The 20,512-nt window shown below is 35.0% G+C and overlaps 1 protein-coding gene across 16 annotated transcripts in view; it reads left to right on the top strand.

Moving 5' to 3' along the window:
* Nucleotides 1-20,512, top strand: part of BAZ2B (bromodomain adjacent to zinc finger domain 2B) — a 373,027-nt gene that overhangs the window by 201,506 nt on the left and 151,009 nt on the right. Inside the window, exon 1 of one of the 16 annotated variants that reach the window (XM_036254445.1) lies at nucleotides 6,639-7,191. The exons of the other annotated variants lie outside the window; for them this stretch is intronic. The gene's annotated coding sequence lies outside the window, so the exon portion shown is untranslated. Of the gene's footprint in view, nucleotides 1-6,638; nucleotides 7,192-20,512 lie in introns of those variants that run through there. 16 annotated transcript variants of the gene reach the window in all.

The following is a 20,512-nucleotide window of genomic DNA, read 5'->3' as shown; positions in this document are numbered from 1 at the left end:
TGCTGATCAAGAAATAAAATATTTTTTTTAATTTATTATCTTTAATCTTTGTATTTATCTCCATATTTCTGACTCTATCACCTTAGTTCAGAACCCTTGCTTCTTGCTTAAACTACTACAACAGACCGAATATTGCAGTGTCCTTATTGGAAGTCTCTTTGTGCTCCAATCCATTTTATTTAAAACTGCTAGATCAATATTTCTAAAGCAAGTAACAGTTTACAGTTTGCCACGTTAAATGGAAACACTTAATATGCTATTCAAGGTTGTCTCCAATAAGGTCTTGAACCTTATTTCAGCTATATTTCCTATGGTTTTCTGCATATGCCCTATATACTAGACAGACTAAATTATATTCATTTATTTATTTATTAATTCAAACAGTAGATATTTAATGATCTTATTATGCTATACAGGTATATTAACACCTGTTTTTATAGGTTTTATAGTTTTATAGCTAGTGCTATAAAACAAACAACTCCTGATTCCTGGGGAGCTTGCAAGCTACCTCAAGCTATTTTCTGAATGCGCCCAGTGCTTTTCCTTCTCTTGTCCTCAGCATGTTTTCCCTCCACTTGGGAAGCCTTGTTTCCTTGTTCCTCCACTTAGCCATCTTTGCCTTTCAAAATCCAAGACCCACCTAAGATGTCGCTTTTCTGAGAAGCCTTTTCTGACTCCTCAGTTAATTTTGCTCCAATAGTACAGTATTTACAAGAACGCAAGGGTTAGGGGCACTGACACTGTGCAGTTGAAAATTCACACATAAATTTTGACTCCCCTAAAACTTAACTACTAATAGCCTGCTGTTAACTGGAAGCCTTACTGATAACCTAAATAGTCGATGAACACATATATTGTATGTTATATGTATTATATAGTGTATTCTTAAAGTAAGCTAGAGAAAAGGAAATGTTAATAAGAAAATCACAAGGAAAATACATTTACAGTAGTGTTTATTGAAAAAAATCTGTTTATAAATGTACCCACTCAGTTCAAAATGTTGTTCAGGGGTCAACTGTATATTGCTTTTATGGCACTTATTATGTTCCATGTATTTGCCTTGTCCTTCCAAGGTGATAAGTAGAGTACTTTGTCAATTCATCTTGTGTATGGTAGGCATACTAGTAACTAAAATAATTTAATTAAAGGTAACATTAATAAAATCCAACTTCACCACTTAGACCTATTTGGGAGAAGATCAGTTTGAATTAGAAAAAGATGCTTAATTATGTAATTTTATTTAGTGTTCTTTAAAACACTATAGGGTAGCGCTGGCCAGTTTGGCTCAGCGGTTAGAGCATCGGCCTGCGGTCCAGAGAGTCCCGGGTTCGGATCCCGCTAAGGGCACGTACCTCGGTTGCAGTTTGTCCCCAGCCCTGGTTTGGTCGTGCAGGAGGCAGCCACTCGTTGTTTCTCTCTCTATTTCGTCCTCCCTCTCGCTCCCACTCTATCTGAGCAAAAAATGGAAAAATGTTGTCAGGTGATGATAAAAAAAAAAAAAAAAGATGTAAAACACTATAGGGTAAATTAAACTAAATTAAACAATGGGTTTCTCTGTAGTGGTCTTTAGGACTTGCTCTGATGAATAGTAAACATTGTTTGTGATTAGTGTAACAGTTGTTTGGTTTGTTTTTAGACTTTTAAGTTGTTCCTTTAAGTTAGTTTTTCAAACTGTGCTCTGAGAAATCATATGAATTGGTTCTGCTGAGATGCCTTGGCTACTGTTGGATGCCTCCCTTCCCCCAAAGAACATCCCTTCACTTATTTTTTTTTTATTATACCGGGCTTTTCACATGATTTTATTTGAGAAAGGACTCTTCTGCTAATATGATTTCAAAGAATTGTTAAGAGTATAAATACTTCAACTTATTCCATTTATATAAATATTTGCCAAGATCTTACAAAAAGATATTTTTCCTGCCCTTCTATTCCTTGTATTACCACAAATTTAAAATCAGTAGTTCTTATGAATATGATAATTCAAATAATTAAGCAAATGGTAGGTAATTGGCTTTGAATAGAACAAATAAATTGTTTACACTCTGAAAATTCTTTATTTTAATATGGATTTTTAAGGAGCTAGCATATCAGAAGTTACTGGAATTGGTATAGGAATTGTTAGGTAGGCTGAGGAATTTTCTAGATCATGGCTTCTTAAAATTTTATGTTCTTAAGATTCTGACTCAATATGTCTGGGTTGGGGCTTGAGATTCTTTATATCTGACAAGCAATTTCAATGTTGCTGGTCTGTGGAACACACTTTGAGTAGCAAGGAGCTAGATGACTTTCCAAAGCCTATCACCAGGTTTTAGTGTTACATTTTTTGCCCTAGAAAAATTGGTTTTTGGTATTGCCATAGACATTTGTTTAGACTGTCTCTGTACAGTCTGATATATATTTTGCCATTTTAATAGAAATTTCTGGGTTTTTTTTTTAAGGAAATACTTTGTGTGTGGATTAATAATTGGTTTGTGATTATCCTTCAAGATTTAAAAAAATAGTTAGCTGTAGGAACTATTAGACTGTCAGTATAGCAACTTTCAGAGAGATTAAGCTTAATAAGAAATATCTATTGGGTTTACTTTTCCAACAAAAGGGTACTACTGATTGCCCTGGCCAGTTTGGTTCAGGGGTTAGAGTGTCGGCTTGCGGTCCAGAGAGACCCGGGTTCGGTTTCTGCTAAGGGCATGTACCTCGGTTGCAGTTTGTCCCCGGCCCTGGTTGGATATCATTTGAAGTTAGACATTAAGGTATTATAAAAAAAAAAATTAGGAACAATTTTGTTTAGCTAATGCTGTTTTATTTGGTGTAAGTACTGCTTTTTTTTAAAAGTACGATTATTATTATCATGATTTAGCAGCAATTATACACCATGGCAGGTTAGGCTGTTAATTTTATCTGTGGCACTCGTGAATTGAAAGCCTATTTTGTGTAAACAAACAAACAATAGGACAGAAAGTCATTTAGTTAAATAGTGTATACTCAAAATTTTAAATAATTTCTGAGGACATTAATATTTTTCTTTAAGATATATAATATAAAATATGTTCATAGTCTTTTGGGCTTTTCTATAAAATTGTAATAACTAAATCATAAATTTAAATCATAAATCTTTGAGAAAATTCTCAGAATTCCTTATTTTTGATAAATGGAAACTGGAAATTAACTTTGTTGACCAGGACAGCAGAGTATTTTTAGGGGGAAAATTATAATTTTTATCTAAAAATATTAGAATAATTTTCATGTTGATATATATATCAGCCCTACATTATTTCACTTGTCAGTAGTAAAAATTGCTGGGGCAATTAATTACATTATAATTGAAACATTATTTTCTTATTACACATTAAGTAAGCATTGCTATAAAAGTTTTCATATAAAATTAATATCAGATGTTGATAAAAGTTTTTTTCAGGCCTGATCCAAAAATTTTGTATAGAAATAAACCTCCTTTGTTTCTTCTGGTAGCATCCATTGATTTCTACCCCCCCATCCCCCCCACAGGTGCATTAATAGTGCTTATAGAAGCAGAACAGTTGGAATTTCCATTAAAAATAAATGTGATGAATAAAAAGCAGTACACTATAATATTATGGTCTTGATTTTGTTTTACCAAAGTTACAAAATTTAAGAGACAATAATACTGACAAGGTCAAGAAAAAATGAAAGAAAGAACAAACGATGCAAAAAGAAAATGACACTGAGGTCTTGGTTTAATACATATGTATTCCAGGCTGATGGTTGATTTCATTAGCAAATCTCATTGTTATGCAATGTCTGTTCTTCTGCAGCAAAATGAATATTGTATTCTCACAGGCTCTATGTGTATCTATTATGTTGAAATAAATGAAAAAATATATATTTGTAGCTTTCTTTGGTTTACTCTTTTCAGTTTGTCTTTTAGGAAAAGAAAGAAAATTGGATTATATTTGTTTCTTTGGTTGTTAAATGTGTCCAAAACCTTTTCAATTTATATTACAGATGTTTCCTACTTTTGTTCTGTGAAGTAAGCAGTGATAAGGTGGTTAACAATGTAACCGTTTAAATTATCCTATAACTTTTAAAATAAACAAAATATAGTCTTGAATTAATTTAAACTGTTATTAATATGAGCTTCTTAACCATATACTTTCTAACATATTTTTAAATGTTAGGAATGGTTTTTCTTATTGCAAGAAAAATGTTATGCAAATGTATTATGCAAAATGTAAATACCGCTACCTTTTACAATAGCAAAAATTGTATGTTAAGATTATCATATATTGCCCGGCCGAAGTGGCTCAGTTGGTTGGAACATCGTCCTGTGCACCGAAAGATTGCCAGTTTGATTCCTGGTCATGGCACATATGTTGGTTGTGGGTTCGATCTCAGGCCGAACACTTACAGAAGGCATCTGATCCATGTTTCTCTTTGACATCAATGTTTTGCGCTCTCTCTCTCTCAAATGAATAAAAAATATATATTTTAAAAAAGATTACATAGATTTGAATGTTCATAAAATAGGAAATTCAGAAATAATAAGTTTCAGCAGCTACACTTTGGAAGAGTTTATTTCATAAGAGAATAGCCTGCCTGCTTCTTTGGGTTATGTATATGAGTTCAAAAATGGATCAAACTGTTGTCATTTAATTTTAGTCATTTTGAGGTCTGACAATAATTTGGTAGTGTTCTTAAAAGTTTCCTCACAACTGCCCTGGCCGGTTTGGCTCAGCGGTTAGAACGTCGGACCGTGGTCCAGAGAGACCGGGGTTCGGTTCCCACTAAGGGCACGTACCTCAGTTGCAGTTTGTCCCCAGCCATGGTTGGGTCGCGGCAACCACTCGATGTGTCCCTTTTACGTTGATGTTTTTCTCTCTCTCTCTCTCTCTTCCTCTCTTTCCCTCCCACTCTATCTGAACAAAAAAATGGAAAAATGTCCTCGGGTAAGGATAAAAAAAGTTTCCTCACAACTAAGCTTGTCAAAAGTTCTTTTGACAAGCTTGAAAATAGAAAAGCTCAAGGTTTTATGTACTAAGGGTTGATTACATACCATTTAGAAATGACCTATATGGTAAAAATTGACCTTCTGGCTTATTTGATGCAAATCCTAGCAAATATCTTGGTATGATGGAAAAACATAAGCTGTTATAAATATGTACATCAGTTTATTAATACATCATATCAAGTTAATTTGTATTTAGAGTGTTTGCATTTTATTCTTTACAGTGCATTATAGAAAACAAGGAACTTTAAAATCTAGTAGGGTGATCCCTAAAATAATTAGATTGTACTATAGAGCAAAATCATGTAGAGAATAAACTATAATGGGCCCAGATAGCTCTGAAAGTGGAGGAACATCCAGAAAGTCATGAGATCTACACTGATAATGAGGCAGGGAAGCAATGAGAAACAACATAAACATAATTTGGGAGATAGGACAACAAAAACTTGTCATCTTTGGGAGACCTGTTTAGTAGGAGTTATATCGTACATTTTCTATAAAGGAAATAAAGGGCTATGTTTTGCATCCCAGGTGAATATAGATGTTTGAATTATTTAATTTGACCAAGAGATCCAGCTGGAAGTAACTCCTTAGCCATAGTTTTCTGAAAATTTGCTATTTCATGTCTCATCATAGCCCATACAGGCGGTTATTAGTGACTGGCATTAATGTTCTGTATTGAATACGTGACACAGATGAAGTCTTTGTAATGAGACCTGTTCCGAGATTCTGTACTCTTGGCAGTCATCTGCTTGGATGTTCTTTTTGTTATTGATTTTATTGTCACTTTGTTTTGTTTTCTATTTAAGTATAGTAGGAATTTTATTTTGGAAACAGTAAATATAAACTTGGTTGAAGTAATATAATTTAATGTTTTGATATGGTTATATTGTTGTAAAAGGGTTGTTAAGAGCTCTTTGCATTAAAATCAAAGCATGTATGTTTATAAAAGGACATAGATCCATGACCTTATTATATGTAGAATTTTTAAGATTAATGCAATTTTGTAGATTTTTTAAAAATTAAGTATTTTTAAAGTAGTGAATTAGTTTATTCTTTTCACAGAGTGTTGTTTTATAACCTTAGTTAATTTAAATCAGCCCTCAGTCAACTATACTAGAAATTTTAAAGAGAGAGAAAAAACAGCAATTTGGGGAATAAAACTAACAAGGAAACTTCATTTTCACACTAGTAATATACATAGTTTTAAAAAATGCTCACAGGTAAATACTCTTTTCTTTTTGAAATATTAATTTAAAATGGTGACGGGACTAGCTTTAAGTTACGTAATCTTTTTGATTCATATAATTGAAAATTTTGTTTTCACAGACTGCCACATAGTTACATAGTACTCTTATTTTGCAGGAGCTTGTCCTAATAAGAATAGACTTATGCTTTGACTAAAAATTTAATTTGCTCTTTAATTAACTCAGAGACTTCTTTTATCTGCTTTCCTGCAGCAATTTAAATTTAAAGACTTTTTCTTATATTTAACAAGTTTTTGGTTTTTAAGCAGTTAATCTTAGGGTTTTGTTTTTTTTCCAAACCTTGTTAGCATTGCCTTGATTTTACAATTTAGTTGCCAGAAGTAATGTTTAAAACCTGTTTATTAAATTTTTTTCATGCATTCCTTATTCTAAACTGGGTGCCTATGCATGTCAAGAATAAACCCGCCTTAAAAAAAGGAAGACAGAACTCTTTATTGTCTGTTTTGACGTTAATGAAATTAAGAAAAGAATGAGTTCTTAAGACGTCTACCTTACCTGGTTTAGTTTTGTCACGTGAGCATTCACGGTTACTGGTGATCTAAATGCTCCACCTGCCTTTCAGTTTGTTTACCAGGAAATCAAGATGTGTAAACTGCAGGAAGTACTATTTGACCCTCTCCGACAGTATCTCATTACAATAATTGCTAATCTCTGAATAAGACAGCCATGTTTTGTGAGTAACAGAGAGAGAGGTTGTGTTAGGTAGATTTTAGGTGTTTCAACAAATGCAGCGTTGTAAATGCTTACTTGGATTATGTTTTCATGTTAGCTTTTGATAAAAGACATACGGTGACCTTTGGGGTCAGCAAAGCTAGGACACAATAGTAGGTATTCTTCCATGCCTTTTAACTGAAAAATTTCACGGCTTGTTGTCTTGGAGTGCTGTCACTGCTCTGAATCGAAAGGATAATGGCTACTTCCTGATTAAACCCACTCTCCACAGTAAGCTGTTAATGTTATACTGTATGTCTTTTTCTCCTGTAAATGCAATAATAGTATTTGGTGTTTCCTTTTTAGCATTGTTTTTTCACAGATATATCTGTTTTAAATATATCCTGAAGTTGAAGTTTACAATTAGAGTAGAAACTACTGTTTTAAGTTTGGGGAATTTCTTTTCTTTTCTTTTTTTTTTTTAGATGAAAAAGTATTTCTGTTTGGAATCAAATCCAGCCATCTCATATACTTACTGTACATTTTGGTTAAAGAAATTAGCTTTTGAAAAAGACAATGAAATGATAAATTATATTAAGCTTTCACTATCTTGGCACTCTAAGCAAAATCTTAAAAATAACTTAAGTAGTAAATCAGATTTATCTATTCAGGGAATATCGGGTAAAGTAATTGTATTTTTTATTTAATACATTTCGTAAATGGATTTACAAATACTGTCATAATTGTTGATAACTGTTTTGATTATTAAATTATTGCTCTTAAATTAGTTCAGAGATCCTTGTGATGTAAAAGCAATATTAAGTACTCAGAATATAAGAAGGAAATAATGAGCTTCTTAGTTTTAATCCTAAAGCTGGCTGTCACTCCATCTGTGGTCTTGGGACAATCATTTAAACTGCTTATCTAAGTTTTCTTGTCTGCTGTCCATATGCGTGCTAAGTAAAATACGTTTGTTTATTTCTTTTTGATAGTATAAAATATAAAAAAATGAGTCTTCAGAAGTATTTTGTAAAATGGAGAACTGACTTCATAGACTAGGGAAACATATAGGAGTCACAGTAGACAGGAAAATAACAGAAAAATTATTTCTATTATAAAACAGTAGAAAATAAAGTTTAAAATAAATATCATATAACTGGCCTTTTACTTTGAACAGAATCGTTAGTTATACTCAATTCTTAATATATCATTACCAAAGGATTATACCTATTGTTGGATATATGACTAAAGTGAGAAGTAGAAAGCTAAATACATAAATGATTTAACTTATTCTCAGAAGCCTTATTCATGAAAATGAGTTATTCAGAGTAGAGGGAAGAATGTGTATATATCTATTATAGGCCTATAATTATAGTCCTTCTAAATAGTAACATTTTAATTTTTAAACTCTAGTATTAGGTGTCCTGATTACTTAAAGGAAATATGGTATTATTGAACAGTGAGGGCAGTTACTAAAGATGGTTATGGAACCAAACACCCAGAAATCTATATATATGTGTGTGTGTGTGTGTGTGTGTGTGTGTGTGTGTGTGTTTATTGATTTTCTAGAGAGAGAGGAAGGGAGAGAGATAGAAACATCTATGTGAGAGAGACATTGATCAGCTGCCTTCCTGCACACCCCCTATTGGGGATGAAGCTCGAAACACTGGCATATGCCCTGGCTGGGAATCAAACTGGGACTTCTCAGTCCTTGGGACAATGCTCAGTCTACTGAGCCACACCAACCTGGCGACATCTAGAAATATTTTTAAATATTCTGGTATAATGTAAATAGAATCTTATTTTTGTTGAGAGTTAAGGTACTTTTTTTTGCAAATGCTTAATATCAAAGTTATTATAAACAACTCAGTAATTTTTAATAAAAATAATTGCCACATTTCTAAAGATTAGTGAATATTCTAACTTTACTGAAGTAGGACTTATAGTAGTTCCTCTGTTTAATTTGTAATAACAAATAATACTTGTCATTTATTTAATGTTTAATATGTGTAAATCACTCAGCTTATTCACTTGTAGGAGAGACAAACTTTTACCTTTACCCTCTTAGAGTTCCTTTTGGCTGGGCCTGAGAATTAAATTAGCATAAGACAGATCAACATGAGAAAAGCATACAAATTTATTTAATACAAGTTTTGTGTGCCTTGGGAGTTTGTATAAGTAATGAAGACCCAAAGAAATGACCAAGCCTACATATTTTATATTAGGTTGAAAAAGAGAGGCAATTGTGAAAAAGTGATTAAACTGTGTATGGAAGCTAAAGGAAGATAGAAATTATTTTAGTCTATTTGTGTATAACTCTCTTGATTTCAACTTTTTGTCTTGGTGATATGAATGTTACTTTCCTTCTGATATAGGGAGTACAAATTTCCTGTAGGGATTTCATTTCCTGCTATTACAAAAAAGAAGGAAGGTCAGAGTATTGTTCTTGTATTTGCTGTTTTTGAATGCCTTTAACTGAAAATAGTCAATATGGCCCTGGCCATTTTGGCTCAGCGGTTAGAGCATCGGCCTGCGGTCTAGAGAGACCCGGGTTCGGTTCCCGCTGAAGGCACGTACCTCGGTTGCAGTTTGTCCCCGGCCCTGGTTGGTTGTGCGGGTGGCAGCCACTCGATGTGTACCTTTCCCATTGATGTTTCTCCCGTTCTCTCTTCCTCTCTCTCCCTTCTATCTGAGCAAAAAAAAAGGAAAAATGTCCTCGAGTGAGGATAAAAAAATGAAAAATAAAAAAAGAAAATAGTCAGTATGCTAGAGCACTATGTTTTGGAGCAGCATGTTCGCAACTATCATCTTTTTATTAATGATAATCACATGAGGTGCAGGTAACATTATTACCTCCATTTTTACTGAAAAGGAAATAGTTGTCGAGAAGTTAAATAATTTCATCAATGTCCTTTAGTCATTCAGTGCCAGAGTCAGACCAATTCTAACAGAATCTAGAATCCAGAACTCAGTCTTCACTGTCATGCTTTAAGCATTGTATTTATAATTCAGAGATAATAAAGGTGCTTACACCTCTGACTTCGATGGTTTTATTTATTTTTTCATCAATTTATCAGATAACGTGGAGTGCTTACTAAGTGTCAGGCACTGTAAGGAAGTACTGGTTGGTGGAAAGAAAGGAAGATCTCTTGTGTTAGGAAACTTATAGTGGAAGAGGCAGAAAATTAATAAGCTATTCCCATGCAGTATGTTAACTGATATAATAGGGGTAAGCACAGGATGCTAAAAGAGACACAAAGAAGTATGTAATGTATTTTATTTACATATTTAATTTGCATATCTTGAGTGCTGTTCTAGGTACATGGGATATATCAGTAAAGAAATTTTCAAAGGTCTTTGCCCTTATGGATCATAGTGGGGGAGAAGATAAACAAGAAGCATAATAAATAAGTAAAGTATATAGCATGTTAGAAGTTGACAGGTGTTATGGAGGAAAGAAAAAGTAGAATAGGATAAGAAGGCTGTGGTGGTGATGGGTTGCAGAGCCTGGGGAAGGACGTATAGAAAAGGTGATATTTGAGTAAAGAACAAAGACCTTAACTGTGTGTATTTCTTTGGGAAGAGCCTTTCAGGCAGAGGGCTTGAAGCAGGAAGCATACCTGGTGTGTTCAGAGTAACGAACAGAGGCCAGTGTGATTGGAGCAGAGTTTGGGAGAAGGAAGAGTAGGAGGAGGTATTGGCAGAGGTAATGGGTGGGAGGGACTTAGGAGAGCCATTGCAGGGATTTCAGGAAATTTGGCTTATATTTTTAAAAAATCATTCTAGTAGCTATGGTGAGAATACAGTTGAACTTTGAACAATGTAGGGGCTAGAGGCACCAACCCCCTGTGTAACCAAAACTCTGTGTATAACTTTGACCGCCCCAATACTTAACTACTAATAACCTGTTTACCAGAAGCCTTACTGATATCATAAAAAGTTGATTAACACATATTTTTATATTATATGCTATATACAGTATTTACAATAAAGTAAGCTAGGGAAAACAGTATATTAAAAAATTGTAAGGAACAAAAAATACCTTTACAGTATTGTATGTATTTATTGAAGAAAAAAAAAATCAGAATATAAGTGGACTGTGCAGTTCAAACCAGTGTTGTTCAAGGGTCAGCTGCAGATTGTAACAAGGCTTTGACCACTGGTCAGGAGGCTCTTAGAGTAAGGTAAGTAATTGAAGGTGAGGCTTGGATAAAGGTGGTAGCATTCAAATTATGGATATTACAAGATACAATCAAAAACTTGTTCTGCAGGAACAAGACAGGGATGCCCACTTTTGCCACTCTTATTCAATGTAGTATTGGAAATCTTAGCTACAGCAATTAGACATGAAGAAAAAGTAAAAGGGATCCAAATTGGAAAGGAGGAAGTGAAACTGTCATTATTTGCAGATGACATGATATTGTACATAGAAAACCCTAAAGACTCCATCAAAAATCTACTACAGTTAATAAGCAAATTTGGCAAAGTAGCAGGATACAAAATTAATGTCAAGAAATTGACTGCATTCTTTTTTTTTTTTTTTAATCTTTATTGTTGAATGTAGAATGTATTACAGATGTTCCTCATTCTTCCCCCATTGACCCCCTCCGCCCCACTCCCGCCCCCCTCCTGCTGTTTCCCACACTATTGCCTGTGTCCACTGGTTATGAATATAAGTTCTTTGGTTTATTTCTTCCCACCCCCCAACCCTGTTTCCCTTTGAGGTTTGTCAGTCTAGCAATGAATTTGTACGTCTTGATCCCTTCACCTTTTTCACCCATTCCCCCAACCCCCTCCCATCTGGCAACCAACAAAATGTTCTCTGTATCTATGAGAATGTTTCTGTTCTGCCTGTTCATTTTGTTTGTAGATTCCATTGTCGATAGATATGTATTCGTTGCCATTTTGTTTGTTCATATATTTTATCTTTTTCTTCAAAAAGACCCTTCATCATTTCATATAATAATGGTTTGGTGGTGATGAACTCCTTTAACTTTTTCTTGTCTGGGAAAGTCTTTATATGGCCACCGATTCTAAATGACAGCTTTGCAGGATAGAGTAATCTTGGTTGTAGGTTCTTGGTTTTCATCACTCTGAATATTTCTTGCCACTCCCTTCTGGCCTGCAAAGTTTCTTTTGAGAAATCAGCTGACAGACTAATGGGAACTCCCTTGTAGGTAACTAGCTGCCTTTCTCTTGCTGCTTTTAAGATTCTCTCTTTGTCTTGAACCTTTTGCATTTTGATGACTCCAAGGTTTTTGGCTAAGCAATTAGAAGGATGATGTTTCAGTCAGCTGTGGGATAGGGAAGGTCTTTGGGTAAAGTAGGTATGGGATAAGAATTGGGGATCAGGAGTTTGGTTTAGGATGAGGTAGATTTTTAGGTGTCTCAGATATGCAAGTAGAGGTTTTAAGAAGGCTTTCCAGAGAAGATACCATCTGTATTGAGGCTGAAGAATGAATTGGATTTATCAAGTCAAAGGGGTGGTTTATGATGAGATTTGGGAGCATTCTTTATACTCTTCAAGGAATCTTGGCATTTTTTACTTTATGTATTTATGATCTACAGAGTAACATCTGAAAAGTAATAAAATTGTTTATCTCAAAGAACAAATTATTGTGTGTGGTTAAGTTTTCAGTATTTCAGAGTATTTCTATTCTTGAGTTGTTCTGGGTGATTTTACATACATAGATTCTCAACATAGTGCTGTAAGGTAAATATCCCATTTTATATTTGGAAAAACTGAGTCCGAGATCAAAATTGCTTAAGGTCATTGATATATTAGGTGATGGGTTTAGATTCAAATCTAGGTCTTCAGATTCTGTTGCCCATGCTCCTTATTTTAATTTTTAAAATTATTTTTGTTGCTGTTAATCCTCACCTGAGGGTATTTTTTCCATTGACTTTTTGAGACTGGAAAGGAGGGAGGAAGGAGGAGAGAGAGAGAGAGGGAGAGGAAGGGAGAGAGAGAGAGAGAAACAGAGAGAGACATATAAATTGATTGCCTCCTGCTTGACCCAGACCAGGGCTGGGGATTGAACCTGCAACCCACCTATATGTCCTTGACTGGAGATCGAACCTGAGACCTTTGGTGCATGGGCCAATGCTGTAACCACGGAGCCACACCGGCCAGGGTGGTACTCCTTATGTTAACAATTTATGATATTTTTAACCTTGTAAAATTTCCAACTTTTGTTTAAGGTTTTAAGAGGTTATCTTTTTTAACATTAGTTTGTATTGTAACATACTGATATCCTTGGGGCATAAGGTTTATAGAAATTTGATCATGGAGTCAAGCTTTCTGTTAGTTTTTTGAATTCTTATATTGCTTTCAGTATAGTTACCTATTTTAGACACTCCCTCTACTCCTAGCCCCCATCACTTACAGTGCTTAATACATACTTAGAAAATTACACCTGCTGACATCATCTTTATTTCTCTTTCTAATGTGCTATGACCTTGGGAATTATAACCCAAGTTTTTTGGAATTGTGTAAATTATAAAACCTCAGAGATAAAGTGCATAAGGACTTTCTAAGCAATGAAGAATGAATTTTAACTTATCTACATATTTGGTCTGACGGAAACCATTTTTGTTTGCTTCCTTTATTGGCTATTTTCTGGGATAGTGAATTTGAGAAATAGTTGTGTTTCTGGCTGGAAAAGCAGTATTCTCTGAGATGCCATTGGGTATTTTTATTGAAAAAGTGACGTAGGTCATTATACTTCCGTAAGGAATAGAAGTGTAGTTGTTTTTTTCAAACAGATTTACTTTTGAGGTAATGATGCCATATTTTAAAAACTTAAAACTTTTGCCTTTAGGTTACAATATGAGTTATTTCTTAAATTTCATCTGCATTAATACTGTTTAATCTTATGATATATATTTTAAAACCTCTCAAGAGTAAATCATTCAAACATTCTGCAGGAAAGAAATATTTTAGTAAAAACATATTCCACAATTTAGAAAGTACTAATTAAAAAAAACAACGAACCTGATATGGATTAAAATAGTCCAGTAACGTAAAAAGTTATTTTAAGCATATACTAATGACATAGGTAAGAAATTTACCTAGCCTTTGTATTTCTCTTCCATAAATATATGACTTTATTTTAAATGTGCTATTTTGTTTATTTCTCAAAATTTTATGCTATTTTTTCAAAGAAACTAATATATGTATGTATATATATATTATCTTTCCTATTCCTTTCTCAAAGCAGCAGTTCTCAATCTGTGGGTTCCAACACCTTTGGGGGTCAATTGACCCTTTCACATGGGTCGCCTAAGACATAACAGTAGCAAAATTACAGTCATGAAGTAGCAACAAAAATAATTGTATGGTGGGGTCACTATAACACGAGAAACTGTATTAAAGGGTTGTGGCATTAGGAAGGTTGAGAACCACTGCAAAGTCTTCCATTTTTATTATTATACCCCAAGTAGATATATAGCATTTAAGATCACTGTAAATCATTCAGTAAGCTTTTAAAAATTATTTACAGTTTACTTTCAGTATTATTCTGTGTTGGTTTCAGGTGTATAGCATAGTGGTTAGACAATCATATACTTTATAAAGTGTTCCCCCTGATATTTCCAGTTCCCACTGGCACCATACATAGTTAATGCAATATTACTGACTGTATTTCCTTTGCTGTACATACCTTTACATACTGTTGTCATCCTCGGACTCCCCGGGACTCCTCTGAAACTTTCAATTTGTACCTCCTCATCCCTTCACCTCTTCACTCAGTTCTCCAAACCCCCTAAATGAACTTTTTAGGTAAACAAAAATTCTGGTTGTTCCTCAAACACCCAGTTTTTTTTTTTTTTTTAATCCTCACTCGAGGACATTTTTCCATTTTTTGTTCAGATAGAGTGGGAGGGGGAGAGAGAGAGGGAAACATCGATGCTAAAGGGACACATCGAGTGGCCGCCACCCGCAGGATCCAACCAGGGCCGGGGACAAACCGCAACCGAGGTACGTGCCCTTAGCGAGAACCGAACCCGGTCTCTCTGGACCGCAGGCTGACGCTCTAACCGCTGAGCCAAACCAGCCAGGGCTCAAACTCCCATTTTTATTGTAACTAAATTGTCTGTGTAATTTTATATTTTAGCTAATTTTGTTCAGGATATCCTGAACATTTCTTCTTAAGCATAAAAAATATCCATACAGTAGCCACCCTTATCCTCAGTTTCACTTTTCATGGTTTCGGTTACCATGGTCTTAAACTATTAAATGGAAAATTCTAGAAACACAGTTTTAAATTGTGTGCCATTTTGAATTGTGTTAAAATCTCTTGCCATCCTTCTCAGGATGTGAATCATCCCTTTGTCTAGTGTGTCTATGTTGTATATGTTACTCACCTGTTAATCACTTTGTAACTATCTCAGTTATCAGGTTGACTGTCGCAGTCTCATAGTGCTATGTTCGTCTCATAGTGCTCAAAGAACCTTTATGTTACTTACTAATGGCCCAAAGCACAAGAATAGTGATGCTGGCAATTTGGATATGCCAGAGAGAAGCCATAAAGTGCTTCCTTTAAGTGAATAGGTGAAAGTTTTTGACTTAATGAGGAAAGAAATCATATTCAGAGGTTGCTAAGATCTATAGTAAGAACAATCTTCTACATGTGAACTTGTGTGGAAGAAAGATGAAATCTGTGCTATTTTCCTGTGTGAGAAACCATGTTTACATAACTTTTTTTTTTTCCGGTTAATCTTCACACGAAGATATTTTCTCATTGACTTTAGATATAGTGGAAGGGAGGGAGGGAGTGAACGAGAAAGAGAGAGAAAGAAACAATGATGTGAGAGAGACACATCTGTTGGTTGCCTCCCACCTGACCCAGACCAGAGCCAGGGATCGAAACTGCAACCCAGGTATGTGCCCTTGACACCACATAACTTTTATTATAGTACATTGTATATTTCCTATTTTATTATTTGTTACTGTTAACCTCTCACTGTGCCTAATTTATAAACTTTATTATAGGTTTATATGCGTAAGAAAAAACAGTATATGTAGGGTTTGGTACTATCCATACTTTCCCAGGGATCTTGGAGTGTATCTGCCATGGATAAGAGGGGACAATGGTATGTTAAGTGTTAGTGTATTTCTCTCCTGTTTATATCTATTTATTTATTTATTTTTTAAATTTATTTGTTATTTTTATTGTTAAATGTATTACAGATGTTCCTCATTTTCCCCCTCATTGACCCCCTCCTCCCCACTCCTGCTCCCCTCCCGCCTTTTCCCACACTGTTGTCTGTGTCCATTGGTTATGAATATAAGTTCTTTGGTTTATTTCTTCCCACCCCCCAACCCCTTTGCCTTTGAGGTTTCTCAGTCTAGCAATGAATTTGTGCTTCTTAATCTCTTCACCTTTTTCACCCATTCCCCCAATCCCCCTCCCATCTGGCAACCAACAAAATGTTCTCTGTATCTATGAGAATGTTTCTGTTCTGCCTGTTCATTTTGTTTGTAGATTCAATTAACGATAGATATGTATTCATTGCCATTTTGTTTGTTCATATATTTTATCTTTTTCTTCAAAAAGACTTCATCATTTCATATAATAACTGTTTGGTAATGATGAACTCCTTTAACTTTTTCTTGTCGGAGAAACTCTTTATATGGCCATCGATTCTAAATAACCACTTTGCAGGATAGAGTAACCTTGGTTGTAGGTTCTTGCTTTTCATCACTGTGAATATTTCTTGCCACTCCCTTCTGGCCTGCAAAGTTTCCTTTAAGAAATCAGCTGACAGTCTTATGGGAACTCCCTTGTAGGTAACTAACTGCTTTTAAGATTCTCTCTTTGTCTTGAGCCTTTTGCATTTTGATGATGATGTGTCTTGGTGTGGGCCTCTTGGGGTTCATCTTGTTTGGGACTCTCTCTGCTTCTTGGACTTGTATGTCTGTTCCCTTCACCAAGTTAGGGAAGTTTTCTGCTATTATTGTTTCAAATAGGTTTTGGATTTCTTGTTCTCTCTCTCGTCCTTCTGGCACCCCCAAGATGCGAATATTGGCACGCTTGAAGTTGTCCCAGAGGCTCCTTACACTATCCTCATATTTTTGGATTTTTTTTTTTTACTGTTTTGATTGGGTGTTTTTTGCTTCTTTATATTCCAACTCGATGGTTTGCTTCTTGGCTTTACCTACTCTACTACTAAATCTGTATAAATTATTCTTTATTTCAGTTAGTGCCTCCTTCATTTCTGACTGGTCTTTTTGTATGCTCTTGAGGCCCTCACTAAGTTCACTGAGGTTCTCACTAAGTTCATTGAGCATCCTTATAAGCAGTATTTTGAACTCAGCATCTGTTAGTTTGCTTATCTCCATTTTGCTTAGTTCTTTTCTTGGGGTTTTGTTCTTTTCTTTCATTTGGGACCTGTTTCTTTGTCTCCTCATTTTGGCTGCCTCCCTGTGTTTGTTTCTGTGTATTACTTAATGAGCGGTATGGGGCTAGCTGAGACCAGATGCTACTTGTTTGAAAGAATTTAGGAAAACCTGAAGCAGGATCCAAGACAGGCCAATCCTATGGTTGAGCAACTGGCAACAGCTTGGGTGGGCCTGAAAGATGGGTGGGGCGGGGCCTCAGGGAATCACCAGGGCGGGGCTACCAGTGTGAGCCAGGTTGCTGGAGTCCCAGATATGGCGGCTGTCTGCCGCCCCAGGGAAGGGCTCACCAAAGGAACAAAGGCCTCTGACAGCACGTTTGTCCCGGAGAAAGCCCTCTCTCCAGCCCTCGCCCCAATGCCAAACAGCTCAGTTCTTCCCTTTATGTCTCTGGTGTCCCTCGAGCTGCCTCCCCTCCAAGCCTAGAGGGAGAGAGTCTGATAAATCTGTGCATAGGCCCTTTAAGAGGAGCTGCCTGGGGCTCCAGCTGCCTCAGCCTCCCTGATCCTTAGTTCCTGCTCGTTTTTCCAGCCAGAAGTGATGGGGATTTCTCTTCCTGGTACTGGGACCCTGAGTGGGGCACCTGGTGTGGGACAGGGACCCCTCAGTCCTCAGGGAGGACCTTCCCAGCCAAGGTATCCTCCTGATTTTTATCTGCCACACGTGAGTATGGGACCAGCCCATCCACCTCTGCCCCTCCCACCAGTCTGGATGTGGCTGCTTCTTTAATTCCGTAGTTGTAGGACTTCCATTCAGCTTGATTTCAGGCGGCTTTGAATGATGGTTGTTCTGTAGTTTAGTTGTAACTTTGATGTGGTTGTCGGAGGATGCGATACCGCTTTTACCTATGCTGCCATGTTGACTGGAAGTTTCTCTCCTGTTTTGTTTTATTATTTTATTTTTACAGTGTCTTGTCTTTGATTCCTTGGGGTGGGAGGAAGAAAAATGGCCAATCAAAATGTTCTGTGAGAAGTATTTCATTATTGGGTATTTTTAAAAATTATACTGAACTAAATTTGTTACATTCTGTTTAATTGGAATGCCTGAGGAATTAGTATTCTTAGTATTTTTCCCCAGAATAATTTTCTTTAACATTTGTATAAAAACTTCTACTTAATGTATTTGTGCAAGTGTAAAAGTGAATTATATTTTAATGATTTGAAGATAGTAGAGGGCTAGGTCCTGATTTAGCAGTTTGAGTACTGCTAATGTTGTTTGGTAAACAACATACAGATATTAAATATAGGTCTTCATTTGCTAATTTGAGCTTATTTTTTAAACAAAGAATAATCAAATATTAATTATGTAACAGTAATTTAAAAACATGAGAGATGTCAAAAGTTGGATAAAATTAATTGCTAAGTGAGAGAGAAAACAAGTCAAATACCGTGAATTGACAATAAGAGAAGGGTCACTAGAATTATCAGGGAAAGCCCCTTTAAGGAAAATGGACCTGAGCTTCACACATTGAAGAAAGACTTCAAACATTAATTAATTTTTATAACATCTTTATGAATATGTAATTAAGATACCATACAATCCACCCATTTAAAGTGTACAATCCAATGGTTTTGGGTATATTACATTAAGTTTTTTAAGTTATGGTAAAATATATAATGTAAAAGTTGCTATTGTAACTGTTTTTAAGTGTGCAATTCATTGGTATTAATTACATTTACAATATTGTGTAGCCATCATCACTGTCTCTTTTCAAAATTTGTCATCACCTCAGACAAAAACTCTGTAACTGACTAACTTATCATTTCTTCTGCCTCCCATCCTCTGGTAAACTTGAATCTACATATTTTTTGTCCCCATGAATTTACCTAATCTAGATATTTTGTATAAGTGAAATCTTATAATAGTTGTCCTTTTGTGTCAGATTTATTTAATCTAGTACAGTGTTTGTTTTCAAGGTTCATCCATGTTATAGCATCTATTAGAACTTCACTACTCATTAGAGCTCAGAAACCTATATAGATTTTATATATTACATTTGTTATTTATTTATTTATTGATGTACATTTAGATGTACAAATATCTGTTCAAGTGCCTGCTTGTAGTTTTTCTGAGTATGGGTGTACCCTGGATTGAATTACTAGGTAGTGTGGTAATCTTATATTTAACTTTTTGAAGAACTGTCAAACTTTTCAATAGTGACTACATCAAGCATTGGTTTTTATTCTATTATAGTATAGAGTGTGTAAAATAATAATTTAAATGAATACTGGCTTCAGCATATACCATATATTTTTCTTAAAATGAAAAAAAATGAAACAGAAAACCACTGTGTTATACATGAGAACATGAGTATGTATAAAGAACCACTTCTTAAAGTGAATTTTATAAAATAATTAAGCCTTCTGGTTGTATATGGTCATCTAATTTCTATTTCTCAGTCTCTAGGAATTTGTTGTAAAATGATAAGTGTGGATGTTTCCACAAAATTAGTGTAACTTAGTATATTTCTGCCCAATTTTAAGATATTTATTTTTTAGTTTCCCCTCTGCATTATAAAGGAATATCACTTTCAGTTATATATAAGTGGAAGATATTCTCAATATATTCTTTTTGTCATTTTATATTACTTTATTTTACTTCATATATGTTAACATTTTATATTTTATAAGTTTGAGAGAAGACTAGAGGCATTTTACTTTGACATTCTTTTTTAAAAAAAATATTCTTTATTGATTTTAGAGAGAGAGGAAAGGAGAAAGAGAGAAACTTCGATGAGAGATAACATTGATTGGCTGCCTCCTGTATGCCCCCCAAAGGGGATTGGCCCCATAGCCTGGGCATGTACCCTGACTGGGAATCAAACCGGAGACCTCTTGGTGCGTGGGGCATTGCTCACCCGGTGAGCCACACTGGCCTAGCTACTTTGACATTCTTAAGATGTCTCTTAAAAGTGTAAATTCTGGAATTTAATGTGAGTTCAGGGAACAGTTTTTTATTTATATTTTCATAGATCAGTGAAGGACCACTAAGCCAAAAGGCAGCCTTATTTCATTGGCACAGTAAGGTCATATTGTCCCAGGAAGTGGGTAGCAGTTCTGGAATAGGAAAATGTTTTCACCTAATTACAGATTTCTGTAGGAGGGATATATAATATCAGGCGCCCATAAAACATAATGAATAACACTTATAGATTCAGTATGGAAATAGTAGATATAGGTCATCCTATGAAGAATATTGTTCAGAACATCAGAA

Source organism: Molossus molossus, unplaced genomic scaffold (assembly GCF_014108415.1).
Source record: "Molossus molossus isolate mMolMol1 unplaced genomic scaffold, mMolMol1.p scaffold_m16_p_11, whole genome shotgun sequence".
NCBI lineage: Eukaryota > Metazoa > Chordata > Mammalia > Chiroptera > Molossidae > Molossus > Molossus molossus.
The sequence above is the reverse complement of the archived record's forward strand: the minus strand, read 5'-3'. Positions and strand labels throughout refer to the sequence as shown.